This window comes from Aythya fuligula, chromosome 3 (assembly GCF_009819795.1).
Source record: "Aythya fuligula isolate bAytFul2 chromosome 3, bAytFul2.pri, whole genome shotgun sequence".
Taxonomy (NCBI): Eukaryota; Metazoa; Chordata; class Aves; order Anseriformes; family Anatidae; genus Aythya; species Aythya fuligula.
The window spans coordinates 27309961-27325588 of record NC_045561.1 but is presented as its reverse complement, the minus strand read 5'-3'; positions in this window follow the sequence as shown (position 1 = coordinate 27325588).

Sequence of the window (15628 nt, the reverse complement as noted above, 5' to 3'; positions counted from 1 at the left end):
ATTTCTTCATAGACAGTGGGTCTCTAAAAGCATAAATAAAATAAATGTGAGTAATATAAATACTAAGAATTCCTCTCCACATAGGAAGAAGAAAGTTCTACTGTTTCAGTTAAGAAGTCTAAAGCATCCTTTAGTCTCTTCTTTCCTGGTATATACAGTTTATCAGATTTTGCTTGATAATAACGTACCTACACGTATCTCTTGGATTGCTGATAGGTTGCTTATAGTTACAATAGATATTTTGAATGGCTCATGCTGGAAGGGACCTCAAAGATTACTTAGTTCCAACCCGCCTGCCACAGGCAGGGATGCCACCCACTAAATCAGATTGCTCAGAGCCTCAGCTAACCTGGTCTTGAACACCTCCAGGGATGGGGCATCCACAGCCTCTCTGGACAACCTGTTCCAGTGCCTCACCACCCAAAAATCACCTGCCTCAGCTAAAAAGGAGAATCAACATCCTTCTTGTGCTGGGCACCCCAGACCTGGATGCAGAACTCCATGCAGGATCTCACAACAGCAGAACAGAGGGGGACAATCACCTCCCTCGACCTGCTGGCCACTCCTCTTCTAATGCAGCCCAGGATGCAGTTGGCCTCCTGGGCTGCAAGCATGCACTGCCAGCTCATGTCGATCTTTTCATCCACCAGAACCTCCAAGTCCTTCTCTGCCAGGCTGCTCTCGATGAGTTTTTCACCCAGTCTGCACTCATGTTTAGGGATTGCCCAGATTGCCCATTTATTCTATAGAAAGGAGCAGGTATGGAGCAAGAAGATAAGACTGAAAACTTTTCTTCAAAACAGTCAGAATTGATTAAGATGGATATAAAAAGGAAACAAATTTCTTCATTAAGCACAGAAAGATTCAGAACAACTTAAAAGCTATGTCTTGAAAGTCTCTAAACCCATTAATATTCTAAAAATATTATCAGAATAAGACTAGAAAAAGGCCCAGATTGTACACAGAATTAACTTTAGCTGTGAGCAAAATCCATGCTTCTACTCAGTAGCCCACACAGAGGCAGAACTCAATGTGAAGTTGAGACTGAACCATTACAACCCTGAAATTTTCCTGTTGGTATGACAAATTAAATTAAAACCCACATAAAAAGTTATAATAGTGGTACAGATTATATTCAATTTCAACTCAGTTGCATTCAGGAATTAGAATCCCATCAACTCAAGTGGGCATGATCTATTGCAGAAGCTTTTTTAATGTAAAATCAAGAGATCCTAGTGAGTTTATTGATAAGTTTTTAGAATGGACTTAGAATTTATGTACAGAGCTTACTTGTGCTTCACAACTTTAAATACTAAATGCAAATATCTGCCAGACTTAAAACCAAGTTTAGCCAGAAAATTTTTAGTAAACCCTTAACTAATCTATCAAAGGATAGTTACTTTTAGTGATACCATTCAATTTCCTCTGCTACCTTTTTTTTTTTTTTTTCAATTTTTTCTTTTTGCTATCTATGGTTTATATTTTCTGCTTTGCAGTAACACACTTCACAGTTATAGACTGTCGTCCCATCTTTCTTCAGTTTTCTCCTCTCTCGACTAAACAATGCCAATTCCTTCCATCCTCCCTTCTGCTCCCTCCAGACTGTTGCTCATTCTTCTTACTCCATTCTGGATTGTCTCCAGTAAGTCTACATTTTTCTTGAATTATGGTGCCCAAAACAGTACTCCAAGGCTTACCAGTGTCAAGGGCAGTGGAAGAATTACTTTACACATGCTGTGTAGAACATTTGTGCTCCAGGATCACTTAGTTTTGTTTAAACGAGGTAATACTCAGTAAGTAGTCACACATGTTTTCCAGGGATGTATGGTGGCATTTTGTGTTTTGATAAAACACATTACCTAATAGGATTTCTAGACACAGGTAGTGAAATAGGTTTGAGATTTTTGCCTACAAAGAACATGAGAGCTCTGATGCCTTCTAGGATATGCACACTGCTACAAAGTGTTCAGTTACCTTTATCCACCTTTAAGTTGAAACACTGGTTTTGTTAAAGTACTGTAAGTTATCATTAACTTGGATGTCACCATTAACTCTAAGAATATAGGAAGCAATTTTTTTGGAAAACTATTGATAGGTCTGGCAGAATGATCTTAAGGTACTGTAAATATTTATTTTAATAATTGACAAGCTTACTTCATTGTGTTGCCTTACATTGTATTATATTTTACCAAGAGGATTTTTGGAAAACTTCAATAGTTTTTGCTACCAATTTTTTTTGTTTCACTTTATAGAAAAACTGAAAGCACACAATTTTTTCCTGGTGTGAGAGAAGGTAGTGTCCTAATCTTCGATGACTTACTGCTTATTCTTCCACAGATTTCTTGCATGTCCTGAGCAAATGACTTAACTATCTTGTATTTCCTTGTCTTTCAGCAGCTATTTCAGAAAAATGTTCTTGCTTTGATTCCAAACCAAACTTCTTTCTTCCTGTTTGTTGTTGGATGAATTTCTGTTTGACAATAGAGAAAGACCAAGAGTCAGTTAGCTTCATGTTAAAGCGGATTACACCATTGATTTTGAGACATTGGCTTCAGGGATGCAATAAAATTATCTTCCTCTGTTCTGATCAGTTTTCTCAAGTCAAGTTTCAATTGGTTTTAAGGAAAAGAATTAAATTTAGAAGCACACCTAGTGTCAGTGCTTAGCTGAATCAATAAAAACGCAGATAACCCCCCACCATATTTATAACAGTTCGACCTTCACATGCTCTCAGAAATGCAATTTTTGTTAAACAACTGTTTAACACACACAAAAGCTTTAGGTAACATAGATAAGTTGTGGTGGCCAAAGTTTTACAACAACTATAGATAAAATATTTTACAATTTGGCTGCCATCCAGTATTTCCTCAGCAGGAAAAACACAAAGCTGCTGTACAGATTTCCCCTCTTTGCCCTAGCCCCCATTTTCATTTATTTATAAATTAAAACATCAAAATTTCTTTTGCTTCTATCTACCTTTTAAACCAGCAGTGACAAGTGGTGAAAAACAATTCACAAAATTGTCTTGAAGAGTAATGCATGTCTGTAATCTTAATAGCAATTTCCCTGAAGTGAATAGTTGTTTGGTATTCCTTTGATACAGTCGACAGAAGATTTCTGTAATTCCCCAGGTTACAGATTTTTATTCTAATCTTACTGATCCAGAATTGAAGCTAGTCTGCTGACTATGTTATTTATCGTCTATGCAAAAAAACACTACTATTGAACTTATATTAACTTCCATCACTTCTCTTTCAAGATGTAAATTTCTTTAGCATTATTAGTATAGAGTGAAACAATCATTTTAAGAATACTTATTCCAGCTTTCCTCTACTGTAGCGAAGAAAGATTTCACTTGCAGTCCCACTCTTCTTTTGTCATCTAAAGTTACATACATTTGAAGTTATGTGTATTATAGCGTGTTTTCAATAATGCAGCATCAGCTAATTAAGACCAAAATAGTAAATAAACGAGAGAAATTACACCAACTTAGCTAGTTACTCCTGGGTTTGCAGCCTGCCTCTCTAAGCCAAGCATTATTGCACTCTCCCCATACCAGAGCATAATTTTTATTAATTTTTAACAGCAGTTTACCTACATAATAAATCAAGTACCTCTAGCAGTTGAATTACACAAGTTATATGAAACAGCAAATTCCCTAGTTTGAATCTTCCTAGAAGACAGCTGTGGTAGAACATGTTAGTGAAGACACACAGTAGAATCTCCAGTCTAGTCATGCAGCTCTGACCACATGATCCGTAAGTTAAAATTCTTTATTAGAGTCATAACATTCATCTCCTCCGTAATTCCAGCAGCAGTACCTGTCTGCAACACATAATTCAGTCTCCTGGCTACAAGCCTTCCCCCTGGGAAAAGTGGTCACAAAAGCCCTGTTACATTCAATTCTTTTCTCATTGTGATATGGCCCTATGCTGACTTTAGATTGGTGAAAAATGCAGGGAATGTAGCTCATTTACCCTGTAATACAGAAAATAAAGAAAAAATACTCAGCTATTACAATGGGTGCTTTTTGAAATAGGATTATTGTATTTTGAATCAGAAACAGTTCTTCCCCCCCCTCCCCCTCGTGCCAAAATATCTCTCACAGAAATAGAAATTATGGTTGTTCCATTTATGGCTTCATATTGTTTAACCCTTACTGACATTGACAAGGGATGCTCCTTGGTTGTAACAGCAGATTTCCTAAAGAAAGAGGATTAGGGTTTAGGAAATAAATAGAAATTAATCCACAAGGTAGAGCTACACTGCTGTGAAAAATAATGTAGTTTAAAGTGAACTGAGATTATGTAGCATATTGAAGTATGCAAAAATGGAACTAAAACCCATGAAAATCAATTTAATATTAGATAATATGAGAAGGTTGGAGTGCTATGAAGGTCTGATACAATCTTTGTGAAGAATCCTATTCATTTCAAATTCACTTCAGATCCACAGACATAGTTTTCTAAAACTACAAGAAAATCTGCATTTTCTACCACAGACTAGTCTCTTCACAATGGTGGTGTTCGTTGCTTTCTTTCACATCTTATTTCCTACCTATCCAACTGGACCACTGCAGAGATCACCTGAATAGCAGCCCAAAAGAAAAAGGGTTGTGTTGTCATTATAGGGATCATTTGCTTTTACCCGCTGAAGTTATTCCTGGCTTATTCTTCCTTCTTGCATCTTAACAATGCTTAAGAAGTCAGAAGACAGACATCTATTGAGTAATGAGGTAGCCCGATCAGAAAGACTGAAGATGATGGTCAGCTTAATGGAGGAGTCAGATCCACGTTGCTATCTGCTATCTTGGAGGTTTAGAATATAAAATATTTTTTAAAAAGCTCTTTTTCTTGAACGTAGTCATTTTGCAATGGACTAGGTAGAGGAAAACAAGGCAGGCTGTACCTATCCTTTCAACAGTGCTGGGCTGCTGATAGTCCCTAAAAGGTAAAATACTCGATTCTAATTCTTCTTCCTCCCCACACTCCCCACCAACCATACCCTTGTTTATCTGCTACTTTCATGAAATTCATATGGCTTATTTCCAATGTACTAGATGTATGCATACCTAACTGCAATCCAAGAATTCATTAATACAAACCACTTACCAGGACATTTCTGAAAAAGACTGAAAATGTCCTTTACATTCCAGTTTAATACAAACTTCTCTCTGTATTAAAAACTGAAGTTATAATCATTCCACCATGACCAAGTTCCACACTCAGATCTGTGAGTCTGTCAGAAAGTGGTAAAAGAGCAGACTCAGCTTCACATGAGCACAGACCTTCCAATGGCAATTTACGGGTGATACCACTTCACAACTCCGGCATTGGCAAAATGTGCATGCCAGACACAGGAAACCAAGAGAAAATTAGGCCAACCACAGAAACCTCCAAAATTATATCATTTTTATAGTTTAGCAAGAAGATGGATGTTCTCACTGTGACTGACCTCCAAGAACTAGGTTTTTAAGCCAAAACAAATATTAGCTTATTTTTTGAAGCCCCTGAACTTTCATATAATATTAGACAGGGCAATCCAGCTTAGTTTTGATTAGCTTTTTAGACCAGTAACTAGTCCCTACTTTACTTCGCAACTCTAGATCAGGAGAACAGTATTTGTTTTTTATTTTTAAACCAACCAAACAAAAATGTTTCCTGCAGATAGCAATCAATCTCAGAAGTTAGTGTTGTCTATATTAACTCTAGAAATAATTTAGAAATCAATGCTGATGTTTAATTGTAACTAGACAGTTGTTAGAAGTGTCCACTTCAATCCAAGTAAACATTGAAAATGATTGCATTTGCTAATAAAACTACTAATATACTAAAATTAGCATCAACTGATATGAAATAGTCTTGATTGGAGAAAAAAGGTGAGATGGGAACTAACCAAAGTTTTTTTTGTTTCTTTATCAGACAATGGCATTCATTTATTACAATGACTTATTTTTTCTAAGAAAGGTTTGCTAAAAAGTATGTTCATGGTATAAACTTGGATGGTAATTGACCTCAATCTCTGCATTCATTTAAGACACAGTGAACACACGTGAATGATTATCAGCTGAGAGCTGATTTGCCAACTATTCTACTTAAATCACATGTCACATGAATGGTTTCTGTGACAGGCCTGGTTCTTAAATTTTAAATGAGAAGAATAAACACGACAGCTATGGTCTGGATTTTCACTAACCTTACCTTTTGTCTTAAGATTCAACGTTATTTTTAGCTGCTATTTCTACCCCATATATAACAACTTTTTCATCATTTCCTCATATGATAACAATACCGGTTAACTAAATTAAGAAGTTTTTAGGGCATTCTTGATTCCTAGAATCTTCCAAATTCAAAGCATTACAACTCTACCTGTAGCAAGTGTATTTACTCAGGTTCAGTGAAGTTCCATCTCTATCTGACATATGGTAGAAGTATCTCTATAATAAAAATAAATACAACAATTGATTACTACATAAGTGAATGTGCAATCTCCAACTGAATTAATTGCAAAGAATTGATGTTAGAAGGTATTCAGCCTCCCTGAGACGTTGGTTCTTGGTTCTCTCAGAGCATCACTATCCCAAATTACTTATGTTTGAGCACTTGCAGGTGGAAGCAATCAGGAGAATTAACCATGTCAATCCAAATACCATAGCACAAGTGTATCACTTGAATTTACACCAACGTAATACTGGTTATGTAGGAAATATTGTCATTGGCCAAAACAAGCATTTCAGCAATTCCTTGACAACTGTATAAATGCCACGCTAACAAAAGGTTCTGTATTTCAGTTTTTATTAAAAATAAAAATCTGATTAATTACTTTACTAAAAGATTAATACTTTGTTTAATGAAAAAGTGGCAGCCCTAAACAAGAGGGTGCTCAACTCACGACCTGATGAGAAGGAAGAAGAGGAAAGGGGAGTCATTCTTGTCCCAAGATTTCTGGTAAATAATAGGACCTCTTGAACTATGGGCCTTTCCATTAAAGGATCACAATGAGCTGCCTTGCATTCCACTGTATTGTAGATGATGTATGTATTAGTTCTCTGTATACTATAAAAGAACTCATAGCAGCATATAACCATACAACCAAATGTATTACTTTACATTTTCCTTTGCATCAGTCTTGAACTCTCAGTTGCATGATAGAGCATTTTGTACATTTAATATTTATCCTAATCCTTACAAGCTTCTATTTGAGCTAGATTAATCAGGATAATCCTGTGTACAATGACAATTCCACTTCCGTATTTGCATCCTTTCAACTCAATTACTTCTAGCAAAATCAAATAATAACTTTCCTACCAGGATAACTTTTCATTGCAGTTCAAATCCAGCTCACTTTTGGGTAACACATTTGGGCTCCATATTATAAACAGTTTCAAACAAGTAACTGCCTAAGCAATCAGGCTAAGAAATATGCCTGAAATTCTTTTTCTCTTTCTCTAGATAAAGACCTTTCAAATCTCTGCAGACATCCTTGAGCAGCAGGATTGGAAGATTTCTAGTTTGCGGACTGTAACAAGAAAAAAAGTGTGGGAAATCAACTAGTTTGCCCAAGTCATTTATGTGACTGCAACAAAGCGGGAAGTCAAATGCTCTACGATAATGCTGTAACAGTTATCTGTAAGGACTAAAGGAAAGAAAAATATATCACCTGGATTTTTAGGTTTCTAGCATACATTCTATTTAGCCTTTTTTTTTTTTTTTTAAACCAGAGATTTTTGATTTATCACATAACATACATATTCAAGTACAACCCAACTCCTTACTTTCCTTTCAGTTGAAAATATTTCAGAATTGTTTAGAGAGTGCTAATAAGAACAGGATAAGAATTAAGCTAAATCTTCCTTTTTTTTTTTTTTTTTTCTTAAAAAAAAAGGAGAAAGTAAGAACTTTTTTTGGTGATAACAGCTAAGAAGTTTTATGGCCTACGTAAAATTGATTTATTAATCTCATGTTTACACAGCTCTGAATTAGGATAAATATGTTTACAGTGGAAGCAGAATACACAAGTTTATTTTGTTACTACCAAGCACAGTAGTTGTCTGCTTTAAAGAAACAAAAATCAACCAACTAAAACCACAAACTTTAAGATCCAAGCCTTGTTTCTTCTTCTTGATACTACTGAAGTACTGACACCTTCTGGCAGTAACTGAGGTGGCCAAACAAGAGTCTCTGGTCCACTTCCATCTACCTGTAAAGGACTGCCAAAACTAAAATTCATTTGGCTTCAGAGTGGTAAATTCTAGTGTATTTCTGGAATCTCTCTCACTCAGAGTAATATGGAGTTCTGCTGAGGAGTAACAGAAATTATTAATGAGGAAAACTAATCTCATTTCAGAAGAGTCAATTATATTAAATTCAATTATTTATTGCAATAGAAGAAATGCATCTAGTTGTTTTTTTTTCCTTTTAAATGAGATAACAAATGTTGCAGAACTGACCTCCTTTAATACAGCAGACAAATATAACTCAAGCCAATGGATGAAAGACAAGCTAGACTTAAAAACCTAAAGAGCAAATTCATCATTTGAGCGCTTTTGCTATTGCCAAGTGTTGCAATGATTTTTCCTTCACTGCAAGTACTTAAAGTAACATTTTCTAAAAGGGAACCTCTGGTTCTCCTTGAGATATTGCACTAGAAATAAACTAAAAGAAATCCTACAGTCTATGTCAAACAAGAACGTAGAGTAGCGCAACTCAGTTTTTTTTGTCTTATAGATACACACTGTATCTCAGACCATTTAGCATGCCCTTGCTCCAGGACATAGGTGCATTTGTAACACCAAACAGTAATGCAGAAGCTATTAAAGAATCCTCCCCAGAAGAGGACCTCACACAGGTACGTACCACATTCCACTTCCAAAGTTTTATATGTTAAAACATGAATCATGGGAGCCTGGAGAGAATAAATCCTGCTGGAATAGAAAATAATCCTTCACAAAAGGTATGTCTCCATGACAAGCATTTTCATCTGCTGACCTATATTTCCTCAAGCCTCCTACATGAAGGAAGGAAGTTTGTTTCCCACTTTTCTACAGAGGACAGGATGTCACCAGTACTCTGAGATCGCCTTGCTGAGGCGATCGGCTCCGGGGCAGACGCGTTCTGCAGCGGAGCGGGGGATCGGACAGGCAGGGCTAATTTTTCCGGCACCGAGTCCACTCGAGGGAGCCGCCAGAACCCGGCAGCCCTGGCGAGGGAGGTGAACGAGGCGAGGAGGCGTAGGCCGAGCCAGCAGCGCCCCCTCCCCGGCCGTTCAAAAGCTGCCCCTAGGGAGCGCGAGCGACCAGGACGGGCAAACAGGGCATGGCGCGTCAGAAGGGAGCGGTGCGGCAGTTGGCGCAGGCAGGGCGAGCAGGGAGGGCAGCGCGCTCCCCCCCGCCCATACGAACACCTCCTCTAATGGCAGTCTACTGCTAGCTCAGCTGAAATGGTCTCCACCAGGCACAGGGTGCTCTCTAGGAAGTCTGTTCACACCCAGACCGACTGCCCGCTCAAAACTGTGGCAGTTCAGGTCTCCGGGTGCAGGGAGTGCCTGAGCCTGTTGCTACCACCTGCAGGGGGCAAAGAGACTGTGTGCATGAGGTGCGAGCAGGTGGACGACCAGGTCTGCCTCGTGGCAGAACTCAAGGAGGAGGTCGAGAGGTTGAGGAGCGTTGAGTGTGAGATAGACTGGTGGAGCAACTCCCTGTGTGGCCTGAAGGACAGGTACCCGGGCTGAGATACCCCAAATGGGGGTGGACGCCCTGCCCAGGAGGAGCTGGAAGCCATCATGCAGCAGGCAGGCTATGAATTGTTTGCCATCATGGAAACGTGGTGGGACCAACCTCACGACTGGAGTGCTGCAATGACTGGCTGTAAGTTCTTCAGAAGGGACAGGCAGCATGGAAGGGGTGGTGGCATGGCTCTCTATATCAGAGAGAATCTCTAGCCTTTGCTGGATGCTGGGGGGAACTAAGTTACAAGAGATGAGGAAAAGGTGGAGGTGCTTAATGCCTTCTTTGCCTCAGTCTTTAGCAGCAAAACCAGTTGCTCTCTGGATACCCAGTACCCTGAGCTGGTGGAAGGGGATGGGGAGCAAAACGTGGCCTTCACTATCCATGAGGAAATGGTTAGCAACCTGATACGGCATTTGGATGTATGCAAGTCGATGGGGCCAGATGGGATCCACCCGAGGATACAGAGAGAAGTGGCGGAGGAGCTGGCCAAGCTGCTTTCTGTCATTTATCAACAGTCCTTGCTATCAGGGAGAGGTCCCAGTTGACTGCCAGCTAGCAAATGTGTCACCCATCTACAAGGGCTGGAGGGCAGACCCAGGGAACTATAGGCCTGTCAGTTTGACCTCAGTGCCAGGGAAGCTCATGGAGCAGATTATCTTGAGAGTCATCATGCGGCACTTGCAGGGCAAGCAGGCGATCAGGCCCAGTCAGCATGGGTTTATGAAAGGAAGGTCCTGCTTGACAAACCTGATCTCCTTCTATGACAAAGTGACACGCCTGGTGAATGAGGGAAAGGCTGTGGATGTGGTCTACCTTGACTTCAGCAAGGCTTTTGACACCGTTTCCCACAGAATTCTCCTCAAGAAATTGGCTGCTCGTGGCTTGGACTGGCGTATGCTTTGTTGGGTTAAAAACTGGCTGGATAGCCGGGCCCAAAGAGTCGTGGTGAATGGAGTCAAGTCCAGTTGGAGGCCAGTCACTAGTGGCGTCCCCCAGGGCTCGGTGCTGGGGCCGGTCCTCTTTAATATCTTCATCGATGATCTGGACGAGGGCATTGAGTGAACCCTCAGTAAGTTCGCAGATGACACCAAGTTAGGTGCATGTGTCGATCTGCTTGAGGGTAGGAAGGCTCTGCAGGAGGATCTGGATAGGCTGCACCGACGGGCTGAGGTCAACTGCATGAAGTTCAACAAGGCCAAGTGCCGGGTCCTGCACCTGGGGCACAACAACCCCAAGCAGAGCTACATACTGGGAGAGGAATGGTTGGAAAGCTGCCAGGTGGAAAAGGACCTGGGAGTGATGGTGGATAGTCGGCTGAATATGAGCCAGCAGTGTGCTCAGGTGGCCAAGAAGGCCAACAGCATCCTTGCTTGTATAAGAAGCAGTGTGGCCAGCAGGGCTAGGGAGGTGATCGTCCCCCTGTACTCAGCTCTGGTGAGGCCGCACCTCGAGTACTGTGTTCAGTTTTGGGCCCCTCGCTACAAGAAGGACATCGATGTGCTTGAGCGGGTGCAGAGAAGGGCAACGAAGCTGGTGAGGGGCCTGGAGAACAAGTCCTACGAGGAGCGGCTGAGGGAGCTGGGCTTGTTCAGCCTGGAGAAAAGGAGGCTCAGGGGCGACCTTATTGCTCTCTACAGGTACCTTAAAGGAGGCTGTAGTGAGGTGGGGGTTGGTTTGTTCTCCCACGTGCCTGTTGACTTGACGAGGGGGAATGGGCTTAAGTTGTGCCAGGGGAGTTTTAGGTTGGATGTTAGGAAGAACTTCTTTACCAAAATGGTTGTGAGGCATTGGAATGGGCTGCCCAGGGAAGTGGTGGAGTCACCATCCCTGGAGGTCTTTAAAAAACATTTAGATGTTGAACTTGGTATGGTTTAGTGGAGGACTTAGTGTTAGGTCAGAGGTTGGACTTGATGATCTTGAGGTCTCTTCCAACCTAGATAATTCTGTGATTCTGTGAATCCAGTTCTAAATATGCACATACATGTAAGCGTGTGTACATTCTTCAAGTACAGGTAACTCTTGCTGCAAATACTCTAAACCTCTTCTGATTTCAAATGCTACCTCCATCCCATTCCATAGAACAACTTTGCTTTGTTATTAAGTCTCCCTGCTGCTTTTTTCCTTTTTTATGCGATCTACTTCCTTGTCACCTTTAAGTTCTCATTGTCCAACACAACATCTGTGCAGAATTAATACTATTTCTAGGACAGTACAGGTGCAGAATATGCACAGTCATATTCCCTGCCTGCTCTATTCTATATATTTGGAAGACTGTGCTGTATATGCTATCCCATGATAAGGAATCTTGTAAGGAATCATGATTTGACAAGAACGACCAGGAAAAATAGATGAAGTCCTCGTCAGACCCAGTGCTTCATCATCTAGAGCCCTTTCTGATAGCTTTGATAAGAATTACCGAGAGCAAAAACAAATCTTAAGACTTGATATCCGTACTTTAGAGACAACTGATGCCTTTAGCTCTGATGGTTATTATTTAGCTGCAGCATATAGCTCTAAGTACCCTTAAAAACAGTAATTCAATAGTACTCCATCCTATAACTATATACCACTTTGGAGCCAACAAATTCAGGAATTGTTCTAAACCTTGCTGTCTGCCATCAAGCCCACATCTGCTCTTGAAACTACATTACCTGGTGTCTGCATTACCTACCCAGCCGGCACAACTGTTCCAACACCTTCTTATTTCACTGTCAAATTCAAAGGTACACAACAGAAGAGAGCCACAGGACAGCAGCAAATAGGCTCATTTATAGACTATTACAGCCAAATCTTAGGTTATTGCAGCCAGATTCAGGTCTCTTACCAGTGTGAAGTGACCTCTACTGTTCAGAAAGGGATTTCCCTTCTTTTCTTCCCTATGTCAATAATTTTAATTTGGTACTATATTATTCCCATTCCAAGGCATTGTTGGAACTATTCTCATCCACACATAAAAAGACAAATCCAGAGAATTAAAACTAGATAAAACATACCAATTACGCCTCGCAAGCTGGTAGTTATTCTTTAAAGCAGATAGTAAGAGCAAAGAAAAGTCTCAACAACACTTATATTAAAAAATCACAATTCTGAAAAAGTTAAACATGAATTGCTATGTAAAAACAGAAATGCTGTGGACATCTAATACTTTATGCAGTAACAGTATGTCGATAATAAATAGACAATGCTGCAATATTGCAAATTCCATTAAAATAGTATAACTCAATTTTTACAAAGGTTGTAAAGACCTAGTCTTTAAACATTCCTTCATCCTGTAAAAACAATTCTGTTACATCAATTCATGAAAGAGAGAACATGAGAATAACTGCTGTAGCTAGAACAAAGATTTAAACAGACTCAGTTTAATTTGGAAGAGTCACTTACCTATACTTTCAAGAACATTACTTGACTTGATTTTGGGTGCTGTCATATTCATTCACAATAATACTTAATATTTGCACTTCATATCACCCTTCTGATGAAGAAACAGGTAGTAAGCACTTTCAGAAGCAATGCTTGATTAGACTACCATCAGTTCATTTAGCCTTTATAGTCCAAATTCACTCTTTTCATAGGACATAGAAATGTTATCCACTTCATTAGAATTCTTTGAAACCCTGCAGATAAAACTAGATAAATTACATAAAACTAAATAAGTAAAAAGTATGTTAAAAGCAAACAAAAAACCCTGCCAACACACACATTTGATGGGTGCTATCTGCTCTCAGTTCCTCCTCCACACCTGAATCATTTTCCAGCCACCCTCATATCCTCCAACTTTCCAATGCCTATTTTATAAAACCAAAATCTCCCTTTCTTTCCAATTATTTTTCATCAGTACATTTTATTTCCTCCTCTCCCCCCCATCACTTCTAATAATTTCTCCCATTTTCAAGTTGATTTTTTTTTTTAACCTGTGGAATATTACCTTAGAGTCAGTTTGAACTTATGAATAGTCTTGCACAAATTACTTTACATGTATGTTATCGTGCATCTTTCATAAAGCAGAAAGAGAACTCCACATTTAACTATAAATCTTACACATTATATACATTATTACACATGTAATATACGATTACATATAACATAAGAGGCTTCTACTATATTAGAAAGATGTCTTCTGAAAAAAGAACCCCCCTATGATGGGAAATGAAGTCAGAACCCAAGACGTCCAAAGCACAAAACACAAGAGTTAAACATAGATAATCCTAACATGTCTACTTTAAGAACATAAAATACAGTCAAGAAGCATTCTTGCATGAATAATTTCCTTAATACCTACCATTGAAATAACATTCCAGAAAGTTTTTACATGTCCCGTGGCTTTTAAGGCATTGATTATGTTTTTTACTCTCCTGTCCAGACAACAATGGGGCACCTGTTTATGACAAAGAAGTGTCAACATACATATACATATAACACTTGTTTTATTTCCTCTTATTTTCTCTTCAAAGAAGCTAGAGCAGAACAATTGAGGCACTTTCAATAAATGAACTGCAAAAACAGGTAGGGCTGTACTAGCAGATAAGTTTAAAACAGTATTGTTCTCACATGTAGATTTCATGGCAGATATCCTATATTCCCTTAGAAGTACCTGTCCTTGACACTGGTCGTTTATTTCTTCTGATGATCAACTAACACAGGAACATGTGGCTCTGAGTGAAGGCCATAGTCAACAGGCAAGAATAAACCATGTGAAGTAACCTTACTATTCCCACACTGATAAATAAGCAATGGAGAACAACCAATTATTTTTACATTTTCCCTTCAAAAGAAGTATTTATCATTATGAACATATTTGTAGCAACACAAAAATTAATTCTTGCCAACAGTTCTAATGGCTGGGAACAGAAACCTTTATTGTTAGCCTCTATTCATCAAATCATCTGAGATGTAAACACAATGTTAAAAAACTGTCTTTCAGGAGCAGGGATTTTTTAGTGGTACATGTGAGAAGCTGCTTTACAGCATCATTGTTTCAGTTCCTTGTAGACCATGCCTTCTACACATACGTAGAAATAAAATGACCCATTTGCACAAAGGTACACAAAACCTAGTTATGAAAGCAGCTTCTTTAGTCCCTTTAATTTTATGGATGCAAGTTTTCTTAAACAGTAAAAAAAAAAAAAAAAGTAGGCAGTATAAAAAAAACTCAACAACTGTCTTACATAGGCCAATCTCAAACTTTTTGCAAAAAAAAAAAAAAGGCTCAAAGATAGAGAATAAAGTATTTATGTCAGGAATGGATATCATACATTTCATATTCTTTTGTACCTTCATCTGCTTCAGAGAAAGATATTCCTATTTCCTAAAAGGATAACAGAAACAAACAAGAAAACTTTTAGATATATCTTTGAACAGACTCATATCCTGATTTTTAAAAGGTAAAAATCTGAAAAGCCATCACACCCTTTCACGAGTAGTTAGTCATCCAAAACAAGAACCCTCCTGGTTTCTTTCTCTTCAGCTACTCAGATGTCAAAGACTGAAGCTGAGTGTTTTGAGGACAATATTCATTTGTAAGCCTCAGCCCTTGAGGACTAATATTTTCCTGTGTTCTTGGACAAGAAAACATGGAAAGAGTAGGTGAAACAGAGGAACATTAACTTTTTTCAGAAATCATTCCATTGATGGTAATATTTAGGTACAAAAATATAAACATTTTTATAAATGTGATGTCCCCTTTCTGCAGTTCAAGCTATTCCCACCCAAAACATGTCTGTCTGTATCATATGATAAGTACAGAACGCTAATCATTAAGAGAACAAATCTTACCTTACAGCGAAAGAAACATTATCTGAGTACCAGAAGCATAGTGATGACAGTGAATACTGAACTGTAGTTTTACTCCTGTCTTGGAGACAAAGTAGGTTCAAGAGAGAAGGAGGGGGCAAGAAAATGATC